Consider the following 12,924-nt stretch of genomic DNA (forward strand, 5'->3'; position numbering starts at 1 on the left):
CCCTCGAAATTCAGACAGGACGAATTAGAAAAGTGTGATTGGCAGATTCAATAGCTGTCAATTAAAATTGACCAATTAGGTGGGGCAGAAGAAATATTTGGGGGGGCATTGCCCCTCCCAGCCCTATTCTAGTCTGTCACTGGTTTACATCCAAAAATCTGAAGACCCTTTTCGCCATTTTGGCCAAGACCCAAGATGGTTTTCTACTGGCAGGTCACACACACACATGGTTCCTCTAAACATGGTTCCTCTAAAATATATATAAAAATCTTAGATTTACCTGATTTGTTTAGCCTGCAGTTTACAGCTGGACTTTAAAACAGTTGAAACATATTATTTTAAAAAGCATTTCTATTGTTTTCCCTCTCCTTTTAATAAAAGGTTTTTGTAGTAGGAAGGAAATAGTAAGTGACTATATTCGAACCTTACATAATCTTGAAATTAATCACAAGCAAACACAACGATAACACCACAGGCAAACAACGAAAATGGGAGGGAATAGTTCATGCCACTGAGTTGATCTGACGGGAGGTGACTGGCCCTGCCGCTTTACACAATCCAGCAGTCCTCTCCGACTTCCACCCACCTTTATTTCAAACATACTACCAGCCAGTTACCTGTTTGACTTCCCAGCAATCTGTTATTATGAACGTCACTGCAGGCTTCCTGTCCTGGTGTGTGAGAAGCACGAGAGGCTGCCATGGCAACATCACCGCCTAATGCAACAGTGACCGGGGGAAACTTAAATACATTACTTTTTTTATTATTATTACCTTTTCCCCATCATATGTTTGTTTGTGTATAAAAAGCATACCATGTCAGTCTAATATGCCTCTATCTCAAGGGATTTGCGTGTAGGGCTGGTTTTCACTAAGCTGCAAAATCAGAGGGAATTCGTCGTAATAATAATATTTGCTGGTATCGGGTGTCAGGTAAGTCCCATGTCAACTGAAAAAGCACTGAATTTGACACTGAGCTGTTTATAAAGGTTTGCACTCATGTTAACATACCACAGTTTGGTATGACATATTTTTGGAGTTGTTTGCCTGCATGATTTCGATTTCTTCATGAAGGTGATCGGGACCTTATGGAATTAAACATTACAGACATGTATTTACATACACGTTGGCACATCAACTAAACAACCTGAATACAGATTATCAACCAAAAGTCTCCATTGATGATTCATCACTTACTTTCTACTTTCATCACACCACCAAAGTATTTGAAAACACTTATTTAGCCCAGTTGTTAATCTGCTGTGTTAAAGCTTCATGATGGAATTGGCATTTATACCCCTTGTCATCTATTTTCATCACATTGTGTACCCAATTAGCATCAAGGCAGTAAGTGTGTCAAAAACTGATGAAAAGAGTTATATTTCTGCACAGTATACAACAAAGTTAGTTCTTTACATACATAGTGCAATTTTAGGTATGCATCAGCAATGTCAGAGATACCATTCCCTGTATCAAAAGTCAGTGCATCATCAACATGAGTTTGAAGCAGTTCATTTCAGGTATAACAATTAGGCTACATAATGATACATTAACATGCAGCTGCTCATGATATTTTCTCAAGTGGGACAAAACAGTGCATTCCACTTGCTGCACACCAGCCACACCCTATCATGACTACCAGTTGAGTGACTACTTGTTACTAAACGTGCGGGCTCAACACCTAAGACTGAATCCGACTATCAATATAGATTAGCATAACCTCTACTTGTCATCCTAAGGCTATCCCTGAGCGACGCTTTGAGGCAAAAAAATAATTGCAAATGAGCTCATTAAATTCTGCTCGCCACTTAGTTTTGCATGGGTCAAACAGGCAGTCTAAGGTGTTTTCATCATTTAAATCCAAGCTATGTGCATATTATGTGGGGTATCTTAGCTGTGCGTGAGACTGTAGGAGTCACTGGGCCTCATGGGTCTGTCCCTGTTTAAAATAGAATTTGAAGACTGCCAGCACATATAAATGTCAGCTGTGCTCAATATCGGACTATGCTTGGCCTTCCCAAATGGCTACTGTACATCTTCCAAAAGAAAATCCCTCAATTTGTTAGTCCAATATGAATTCTTTCTTTAAATTGAATGTGAGCCACCTTCAAATTCATCACTGTGCTCTTATTTCAACATTAGAAGATCCATTCCTCCACGAGGCTGTGAGAAGTGACATTTATAAACTATCCAATATAAAGTTATGCTCAGTCATTGATGTCCTGATATAAAAATAAAATGAGTTCTAGCAGATCTAAATGTAGGGAACTCAATATTGACTGCAATCAGACTAATCTTCATACATCGATGGACTAAATAGATCAGTGTTGACCTCAATAAACACTGAATACTAGATGAACAGCAGCTTTCCAACAGTACATCACACTGAGAGAGGTAGAAGAGCAACATGCAGCAGAATTTAACAAAAATATAAACAAGTATAGTTTAAACAATGTTAAATTCCAATTAAAGTCATTTTAACATGCAAGAGCTCTTCTATGTAGGCTACACAAAAGGTTTTTTGTTCACAACTTTGATAAAACAACAACCCTTAACATTCTGTTTTACGGCCACCACTGGTGGACATTCCTGTGGTCAGCATGGCAATTGCAGGCTCATGCTTCTGACCAGTGACCACCAACTCTATTTCTGAAATTTCAGAAATAGGTGGATAAACTGTGTTTACTTGCGTTTAGCCTCCTGCTTGTGACACTGTGTTGTGTGATAAAACTGCACATTTGAGGTGGGTCTTTTATTGTGACTTTTAAAGCACATCTATGAAATAATATGCTTTTAATCAGCATCCTTTGACATGCCACACCAGTCATGATGGATTATCTTGGCAAAACAGTGAATGTCTCAGTAAGTGGAATTAAACAAATGTGCGATGTGAACAGCATTAGAAAGAAATAAGACGTTTGTATACATAGAACAAATCTGACATATTTTACCTCATGAACAATGGGAGTGAGAACAATGTGTTGCATACAGTGTATTCTTGTTGAGTATATTGGTGGGTGTCTTCAAGCCTTGTGTGAAGGTGTTCCCTGTAGCCATAGTTACAGACATACCTGTAGATAAGACAGTGCTGATGCTGTAGACGTGTCTCTGGAAATCATCTCTGCGGGTAGCCTGATGTTCACAAAAAAATAATAACAAAAAAATCTATTTATCTCCATGTGAGAGAGGTAGAAAGGTGGGTTAATCAGAACAAATTAATGTCAGTTTTCACAGACAGACAGACACACACACACACACACACACACACACACAAAAACTGTACTGGCCGGCTGGGTTGTGAGGACCTCGTGCCTTCTCAGGCTTAGAAAAGTCTCCATGGACAGCGTTGTGGACCGATAATTTTCCAATCAAGCAGTTCAAAGCAAGCCATCAGCTCCCAACCCCACTCGGCAAGGGCTTTTAAAAATAGTACACTTTTTTGCCAGTCCTTCACCTTCAGTCTGTAAGACACCCTACCAGGCTTCCTCCCTCTCTCACTCACTCACTCCCTCTCTCACTCCCCCACTTTACCGTTACCATGGAGACAATTAAGATAATCCACTGTACAAAGAAAGATAGAAAGAAAATGAAACAAAAATGAAAGAATTCTCCGGAGAAATGCTAAGAGTACTCGCTGGAGATATGGCTGTAGAATTCTCCACACTGCTCTTTGTGATGATGTCAGTGTTGTTGATGTTGTGTTGCTCTGGTGGACACCGTGTCCATTAAGACCGATATAATCCATCATGCGTTAGTCATCTATTGATCATTGAAGGGGCAGCATGACTTCAGTCAGGCGGTGAGGCTTTTGCTCAATCCCATCTAATTAAACAGTGAACCAAACAGTTTCACCAAAGTCCTTTTAGGCAACTCCCTTCACTCGGCGGCCATATTGCAGCGCTTTTTGGGTATTTATTGGGCATCTATTTTGGCAGAAATGTGACTGCAAGGCTTCACGACACCAACCTTGCTCCAGCGGTGAGATCACAACACATGATTGGCACGATGTATTCACAACACACCACATGATTGGCACAATGTATTCACGTGTCGACTTTTTTGCCACGGAAGGGGCGGGAATATATGTAGACAACGTTACAAAATAACCCCATGCATTTCTATGGAGGATTTTTTGAGTGCTGTGTCTCCTCATTAGAAACTCTCTAGTTTCACCCACTCAGGTAGTCATCTTTTGGATCAAGGCTCCCTCTCTTTTTCTTTCTCTCAAATCCTCTCTGGTCCATTTTTGTTAATAAAAACTACGTCTCGAATGGGTGTATGACAGATATCCACTGCGAAAGCTGTTTTCAGTTGTTTGGAGTGAAGCACGTAGACAGTGAAGGCAGAAATGACCTCAGTGTAATTCCCAAGGTCTGTGTCAGAGTGTTTTCAACATCAATCAAGACAGCAATTTTCTCCAAACCACACAAAGGAATCAACAGGCATGTGCTCTATTCGGTTCCAGACATCACAGCAGATAGGCTACTCTTCTTCTTCAACCAGAACAACACCAAGAGGGCCATTTACATTTAAATTTCTCCCAAATGACCAACTCTATTCAATTTAATATCATGCCCAGCCCCTCATTAGTGACCATGTCTTTGGGATGAGGACCATGGCAACATGTGACGGCCCCTCCACAAACACACGATTAGCTTTGGTTTCAGGGCAGCTCTGTGACTTCGGCTAGTGTACCGTGCAAACATGTGCTGTCAGGTGAGACTAATTGCCCCATCATCTGAGAGGCACTCCTTAGTAGGCTTAAGGAGGTCTCGCTTAACGAGACCTTTATCCTCACATCGGTCTAGGTTGCTCCGTGGCTGATCTCTGTGGCTCTCATTGTCTCACCGATGCCAATTTAGCACAGAGATGTACAGCTCCATGTCCACAAATAGACATGGGCTTGCCAGAGATGTAGCATAACTTGTTAGATGCACGCATGCACGTCTAGTCACCCACACATTGTCCAGCTGCTGCCTTTAACCTCTGATCTTGAACTTCTATCTGACCTCAAGTCCACGGAAAGAAGAGACTAGCATGCTCGTTGATACAGCTAGTACACATAGGGTGTGTGTGTATGTGTCAAAGTCAAAGTCTGCTTTATTGTCAATTTCTTCACATGTCAAGACATACAAAGAGATCGAAATTACGTTTCCCACTATCCCACGGTGGAGACAAGACATATTTTACCAGTTAGGTCCACAGACAAACATAACATTCAAGTAAACAATATAAAAAGTAAATAAGAAGGCACATACAATGAAGAAATAAGAGCAGCAAAATTTGGGTTGAAATTGTGCAATTGTGCATTCAGTAGACAGTCAATATAATAGTGCAAAAGTCAGGCCAATAAATGGCTGAGGTAGTTCTGTTTGACCTAAGCATGCAAGTGGCATAGTGGTGCAAGTTATGTAAGAGCAGCAGAAGTGTGTTCAGAAGTGTTTTCAGGATAACAGGACAACAACAACAAGTTGCAAAGTGTGCAAGTGTACAAGTGGAGTAGTGTAAGTGGAGTAGTGCAAGGCAGCCATTGTGGGTCCAAAAGTCCAGGATGTTATGTGGCTGAGGGTGGAGGGGGGAGAGAGTTCAGCATCCTAACAGCCTGGTGTATGAAGCTGTTGGTGAGTCTGGTGGTGCGGAAGCGCAGGCTTCTGTACCTCTTCCCAGAGGGCAGTGGATCAAACAAATTGTGAGCGGGGTGACTTGCATCACTCACAATTGTGGTCGCCTTGCGGGTGAGGTGGGAGGTGTAAATGTCCTTCAGGGAGGGGAGTGAAGCACCAATAATCCTTCCAGCTGTGTTCACTATGCGCTGCAGGGCTTTCCTGTTGTATTCAGTGCAGCTTCCGCCCCACACAGCGATACAGCTGGAGAGGATGCTCTCAATGGTGCCTCGGTAGAATGTGGTCGTGATGGCTGGTGGAGCACTTGCTCGCCTGAGTTTCCGCAGGAAGTACAGGCGGCGCTGAGCTTTCTTCACCAGTGATGCAGTGTTGGTGGTCCAGGAGAGGTCTTCACTGATGTGCACCCCCAGGAATTTGGTGCTGCTCACTCTCTCCACCACAGCACCGTGTGTGTGTGTGTGTGTGTGTGTGTGTGTGTGTGTGCATGTCTGCTATTTTTGTTGTATCTTTCCAGATTTGACTTTTGTGTTAATTTTGCATCGCTGTACATAGATTGTGTATTATTGTCTTTTACTTCCATTTCTGGAACAACAAATATAAAAATATCTGAAAATACCACATAGGGATTCTGAGATTCCTGCTGTTCATTCATTCATCATAACAAAGTGCAATAGGTCTTTTGAAACTAGGGGAAAAAAAGGAAACTGATGATTCAGAGGGGGAGGACCATACAGTAGATATAGATCCATATATATGTAGCAGACAAAAGCAAAAAAAGCTAACATCACCCACTCACACCAGCCACACTAAAGCTGTAGTCAAAATTTATTTTTTAGGGATAATTCTCCCCTTGAGCATCTCCATCTGAGTGAGAAACAATTCAGAAGAAATGTGTTGAATGAACTCATGTCATGTTAGCTTTCTTCAACAATTCCTCGCTGGGAAGTCTCTACTTTTTATGGTTTCTACTTTTTTTTATTGTATCTATAGTCGCCTCAGGTCCAATCAATCAGCTATAAGTTCAAACCCAAACACAATTATGTAAAAACGTCTAAGTAAAATTGTACTGAATCTTGGCCTTATCAAATGTGTAACCAGTAGCCTAAAGTGTCTTTAATAAAATAACATCACATTAAAAGCATCAATAAAAGCACAACAGCCAGGCCAGGAGAGTTCACAGCGCTATAATCACTGTTCAGTTAGCTGTTGATTTTTCCTCTTGACAAAATGTAATGCAGAATTGTCATAAAGACATACTTTCCGATGTTTTGGGATCTCTCTCACTGAATCACGAGGTTATGAATGCATGGTGATATTTTTGCAATGTACAATGTAATCTAACATACTCTCCCGTGCTGCCGCTGGGGCATTTGGGTTAAATGGCATCGGCATGCAATTCAACATCACATCTCCTTAAGTCCTCTAATATTTCCTAATTTATGTCATCAACACATCCGTGATTTGTGAAAATGTGCTAGATTTATGCCAATTTTTTCACATCTTAATGGACACCACACTGATTTCCCTCAAGTGGCAATATTTTTCTTTGAAATGATGTATGGTTTACAGAAATGGGAACTACGATGTATAGATGAGAGGAGCGAAGTGTGCGTTGCGCAGCACAGGCAGCCAAGCAAGGGCTCCTTACCCTAGCCAACTCAACAACTATAAACAGTTTCCAAGTTGACCTAACTTTTAACTCTGCACAGTATCCCATTAACTGCATGACAGTAGGCTATTTACACATTTTCTGTTAAGTAGAGTTTGTAAACACGTTATCATCAACTTAATGCACGCAAAGCATTTGTTTGAGCAGGAGAGAGAATAACAATGAATGGATGCAGCAACTACAGAAATTGTAGCCATACTTGCTGCTTTCTTGTACTATCTATGGTTGCTGGTTAACAGCACATAAAAGCTGATTTAAGCTAATTCACTAACTCAAGACTTCAAGGCCATCATAGATATAAAACGTTTTTTGAAAATAACGAAAGGATGGAGGGAACATAACAAAGATTGGAGTTATTTCAGATGGGCTACAACAAGGTAGGCAAAATTATGGTGCTTAAAACCTTAGTGCAGCTGGAATAATGCTTAAGCTGATGTTAAAGCGCACGCGATGTTTAAAGCCATACACAACAGTAAATTGGAACAAAACTAAAGGTAACTTTAGCCTTTATAGGGCTATATAAAGTTGTCCAAATTACAGTAATAGGGCATAATTAGGCGTTGTTGTTGTAAAGATATTGCATGTAGATGTTGTACTATATAGGCTACTAAATTTTTAGGTCACCAATGCACGAACAAAAGATATTATCAAGGCTTTGAATGTTTCCGTCTGTGCACGGGGGTGTCTGTAGATTGGTGTGCAACACATTCATTCATGCAGGCCTGTGGTCATGCATGCGCCCTTAAAAATAGCATCTGCATTTGCGCCACAGACTTTAGACCAGGGAGTTCCTGGTCTGTGGCGGAATTGTTTTCTGAAATTGCAAAATATCAACAGTGAACTTTCGCCGGATTCGGAACACGCCCCGTCTTTTCGCTGAACCGCCCCCGTGGGCGCAATCAAATTCCCTAATTTACATGCATGTACCTGTGGAGGGAAAAATCCAATATTCGCTGACTGCAAAACAGGAAAGACAAAAGCGCAAGTATACTGAGTCAATTGCGCTGGGACGCAAGATAGAGCCCTTTGGCTGCTTTAGCCGCTAGCTTTTTTTTCTGACCGACAGTATTCCGTGAACGTGATCAACTGAGCTTTGTGTTAAAAATTACCTTTAATGATGGTGAAGTTATTGTCCTATGTATATAACAATATCAGTGGTATTAAATGGTTCCTAGAGTGTTGATGAGTGTACATCAGAGATGGGAAGTAACGAAGTAGGCTACAAATACTCCCTACATTTTAGAAAACTGGCTCGTTACTTTAGTTTCAAATCATTTCAGTGGAGACTACCACTATTATTTTTCGCATCATCAATAGCGGATGGGAATATACATTGCACTTGACGCACCACTACAAGATGACTCGACAGATTTGGGCGGCATTCATTCGCGGCAAATCATTACAGCTTGATGGCAGTAACATTAACGTTAGCACGTAGTAGTAGCCTATGTCTCAATTACATTTAGTTAAAAATGCCCTCCTCCTCTCCTCGCCTTTGATGCTTCCCTAACTTCTAGCTGCAATGTAGTCTATATCCTTAGCAAAAAGTAAGTAGATGCAGTATAGTAGATGCATAATAAGTAGATGCAGCATTGGGTCTTGAACAGGGATGTAGTGGAGGCTAAACGCAAGTAAACGCAATTTCCACCTCTGAAATTTCAGAAAGTTTATCCATCTCTTATTAGAGTTTATCCACCTCTCAAGAGTTTATTCACCAATCACAACTGTTAACATTTAGAAATCACACTGTATTATCCATAATAACAATATGTCAAGTCAAGTCAAGTCAAGTCAGTTTTATTTAGTATAGCGCATTTAACATGCACAAAGTGCAACCCAAAGCGCTCTACATACAATACATTGACAAAAAACAAAAGACAATAAGACAAAGAATGCCAGATGGAGCGGCGTAGTCGCCAGCGTTGACACCAGATGACAAAAACATTTAAAAAAAAATAACAAACACAAAAGATACCGGACGGAGCGGCGTAGTCGCCAGCGTTCCCGTGACACAAGACAGCAGACATACAAGACATACAACACAGACATACAAGACAGACAACACAGAAAATAAATAAATAAAATAATAATAATCATGTTAAAATTAGTCCAATTTCCCGCATGAGACTGCCAATGGAAGACCAACAAAGATCTTTCACTGACCAACTCAGATTTAGCACTACTGGCAGTCTGGAGAGCAGAGCACCGGAAGAACAACAGTCTGAAGTCATGATGGGCGATCTTCCTGCTGATCAGCAGCTCGGTGGCTTTAGCAAGACGTTTGTTGCTTCTCCCGACGTCGCCATCAGAGCTCCCCACATCACTCAATCCAGCACTCAATCCAGACTGCAGGCACCCAGCGTCAAAGGCTATACGCTAATGTTAACTTTATGGCAGCTCGCAGGTCAGCCGCAGCTCGGTGGTGCGGCTGCTGCAGATCTCTCGCAGAGTAGGCCCATTGCCCTGAGCAATCTTTCCGTCCAGACGAGTCCAGACAGAGGATGTGCAGCGTCAGATGGAAGAGGGACGGCTAGCTTCTAGTCAAGGCAAGCTCATCAGCCAAGTCGAATAGAAACTAACGTTACCGTTAGTTATCAGCCAGAAAAAAGGACCAAGAATAACACAAAAACTATCGAAAGTAACGTAAATAAAAGGTGAAAACATTTAACTTGACAAATAAATACAAAAAAATAACAGAACATTACATAAAATTACGAACATTACATAAAAACAAACAAAAACATGATGCCAGACGGAGCGGCGTGTCTCGCCAGCGTCCCCGTAACCTAGCAACCTGACACTCATCAACACTCATGTACACTCATCAACACTCATGAACCACTTAATGCCACTTGTATTGTTATAAACATTGGACAATACCTCCACCATCATCAAACATGTTCTGAATGTCTTTTCTAAGAATCTGATACCGCATGGCGCAGTCCACCTTACCGTGATCACAGAATTCATAGTTTACCCACCTCTGATTTTACCACTACATTCCTGGTCTTGAAATATTCACAGGAATTAAATATTCATGTTGTTTTATCCAAAATTAGTTTTGCAGATGTAGGCCTATACTCCACCTGATACACACCCATGAAGCCAACAAAGAAAATGCAAAAATAGACTTTGGTGTAATTATTCCATTTTGTGTAGTCATTCTATATCAGAACCTGACATAGGCTACAATCCAAATAGTCTACAAGAAACCTCAGAAATGCATACTTTTATTGTCAGTATGCATTTTGGGTAACCAAAAGTTCGGGGAGTTTCCATAGGGCATTACAAAACGCATGAGCATACCTTGGCAAATAGTGATCTAAAGAACTAATTTTTCATTCTACATTGATCTACTTTTGCACACAGCTTCGCAAGACCTGGTGCTAGGGTTCAGTTGTGTTTCTACAATCATATCAAGTGACCTAGAGGGCTGGGGATCTTAGCTTTCTAAAGATGTCCAGCATTTGATGGTAGGCCAAACGAACACACTGCCCTCTGAAGTAGGCAGTGCAATGTTGGGAAGATTTGGGAAGATTTTGGGAAGATTTAAAAAGAGAGACTGCCACTCTTGCACTCTGGGAACATTTGTGTGGTCCAGGTAGCGTTGCATAAAAAATGGTTGTCATTCACAAGACTACTTTTACTTTTATACTTTAAGAAAATTTCCAAGCCTGTACTTTGTTACTTTTACTTGAGTAAAGAAGTTAAATCAGTATTTCTACTTTTACCAGAGTAATAACACAAGTATTTGTACTTCTACTTAAGTTTTGGAAGTGAGTACTTTTGCCATCTCTGGTGTACATATTATGAATGTGGATAATACAGTGTAATATTTTGAATATTAAAAGTAGCAGTTGGTGTATAAACTCTTTTGAGAGGTCAATAAACTCTAATAAGAGGTGGATAAACTCTATTTCTGAAATTTCAGAGGTGGATAAACTGTATTTACTTGTATTATATGCCCAGTGAAATTCTCACCAATGTTGCCCCATTGGTATTTTTTTCTGTTTTGGTTCTTTGGTTCTTTAGCTGTATTTTCATTAAAAGCACTTGAAGTTTCCAAATGAAATGGAATTAAAACCCAATTACTGACACACACTTCAATCAAGGAGGGGAAGGTAGACAATAGCATGTAGGCTCTCATGCTATATTCGCAGAGGCAAGCCTGCTGAAATGTTTTTCTTCTCTGCTATTTTGAGCCTTGTTAGTGGTATAGAAATAGCGATTACTTTTTACTGTACGTCTGCCCCGAAGGCTAGCGTTAAACGCTAATTAGCAGTTTGCAATAAAACTGGTCACATCTGACAGTGAATGAAAAACAAATCCCAATGTAATGGTCGAACTAGGTATGTTATTAACCCCTAGGTTCATTTTGTGCCGGAATTGTCCTTTTTGACCGATATTCTGTCTCTGTTCTTTCTCTCTCTCTCTCTCTCTCTCTCACACACACACACACACACACACACACACGGATACACACATGGATAAACACACACACTCACATTCACTCATACTTGTAAAGTCTTGACCTCTATATGGTGTGATTCGGGCTCCATCTTTGTTGTGTGTGAGAGGGAGGGAGTCCTTTCTGTTGTGTGATCTTCTGCTGTTCTTTCATTAGCCCTGTGGATGACCTCTCTGATTGAGTTGGTGAGAGGGACCACACAAAAGGGGCCAAAGATGCACACACAAACAGACACTCAGACACTCGTCTGTCTTGGCTGTCCAGGGTCTACGGTCACAGGTGCCGATCTGGCAGACTTAATTTGATGTTGGACAAACGGAGGTCCTGTTTCAGTTACATCTTCATTTTATCTTTGTCTCATCCGTATTTGACACAAACATGTAGAGACGACACTCTTACACTCACAGACCTGTGATTGATAGGTAGGCCTGAATGTGTTAAGGAAAGGGGTTTCAATCACAACAGTAATGAATGTATTCTCTCCACAAGCATCTCTCTCTCTCTCTCTCTCTCTCATTCCCTGCCTTTCTCTCTTCGTTTCTCTTTTCAGATTGTGGTATTTGTAAGGAATTTCCTCAGGTCGGCTAAGTTAATCTGATCTTGGCAGTTTCTCATTTCCTGTGGACCTCCAATTATTCTCTCTCTTTCTCTCTCTCTCCTTTCTCTCTATCTCTCTTGCCTTTCATCCGAACACATTGCTGGCCATCACATCAAACATGCCAGAATATCAGCTTGCAGCCTTGGAAACTCTTCATTGGCCAAACGCAGGATGACTCATCGGAGCACCTTGAGGAAAGGAAGGGTCTGAGGTGTGTCTGATACTTCCTGTCATTGACAAACGGAGGGAAGATGCAGACAACCTCCAATGGCGCAGTGCGTTAGACAGGGGTCACTGCTCAGCAGATAGCAGCTTTCAAGGGGCACGGATGCACGCAGTGAATGCCTCTGCACTGTGTGTGTATGAGAGCAGATGTGAGAGAGAGTGTGATTTGTGTGTGTGTGTTTAGTGTGTGTGTGTTTGTGTAAGACAGTGTGTATGATTGTATGCAAGTGTGTTTAAGAGAAAGAGAAAGGAGTGAAAGTGTGTGTAGTGTACCCATGTGTACCCATGTGTGCTGTCTTTGAACAAATCATTGACTCAGTCAGGCTGTGCAGCCGATTTCT

This window comes from Alosa alosa, chromosome 11 (assembly GCF_017589495.1).
Source record: "Alosa alosa isolate M-15738 ecotype Scorff River chromosome 11, AALO_Geno_1.1, whole genome shotgun sequence".
Lineage (NCBI taxonomy): Eukaryota > Metazoa > Chordata > Actinopteri > Clupeiformes > Clupeidae > Alosa > Alosa alosa.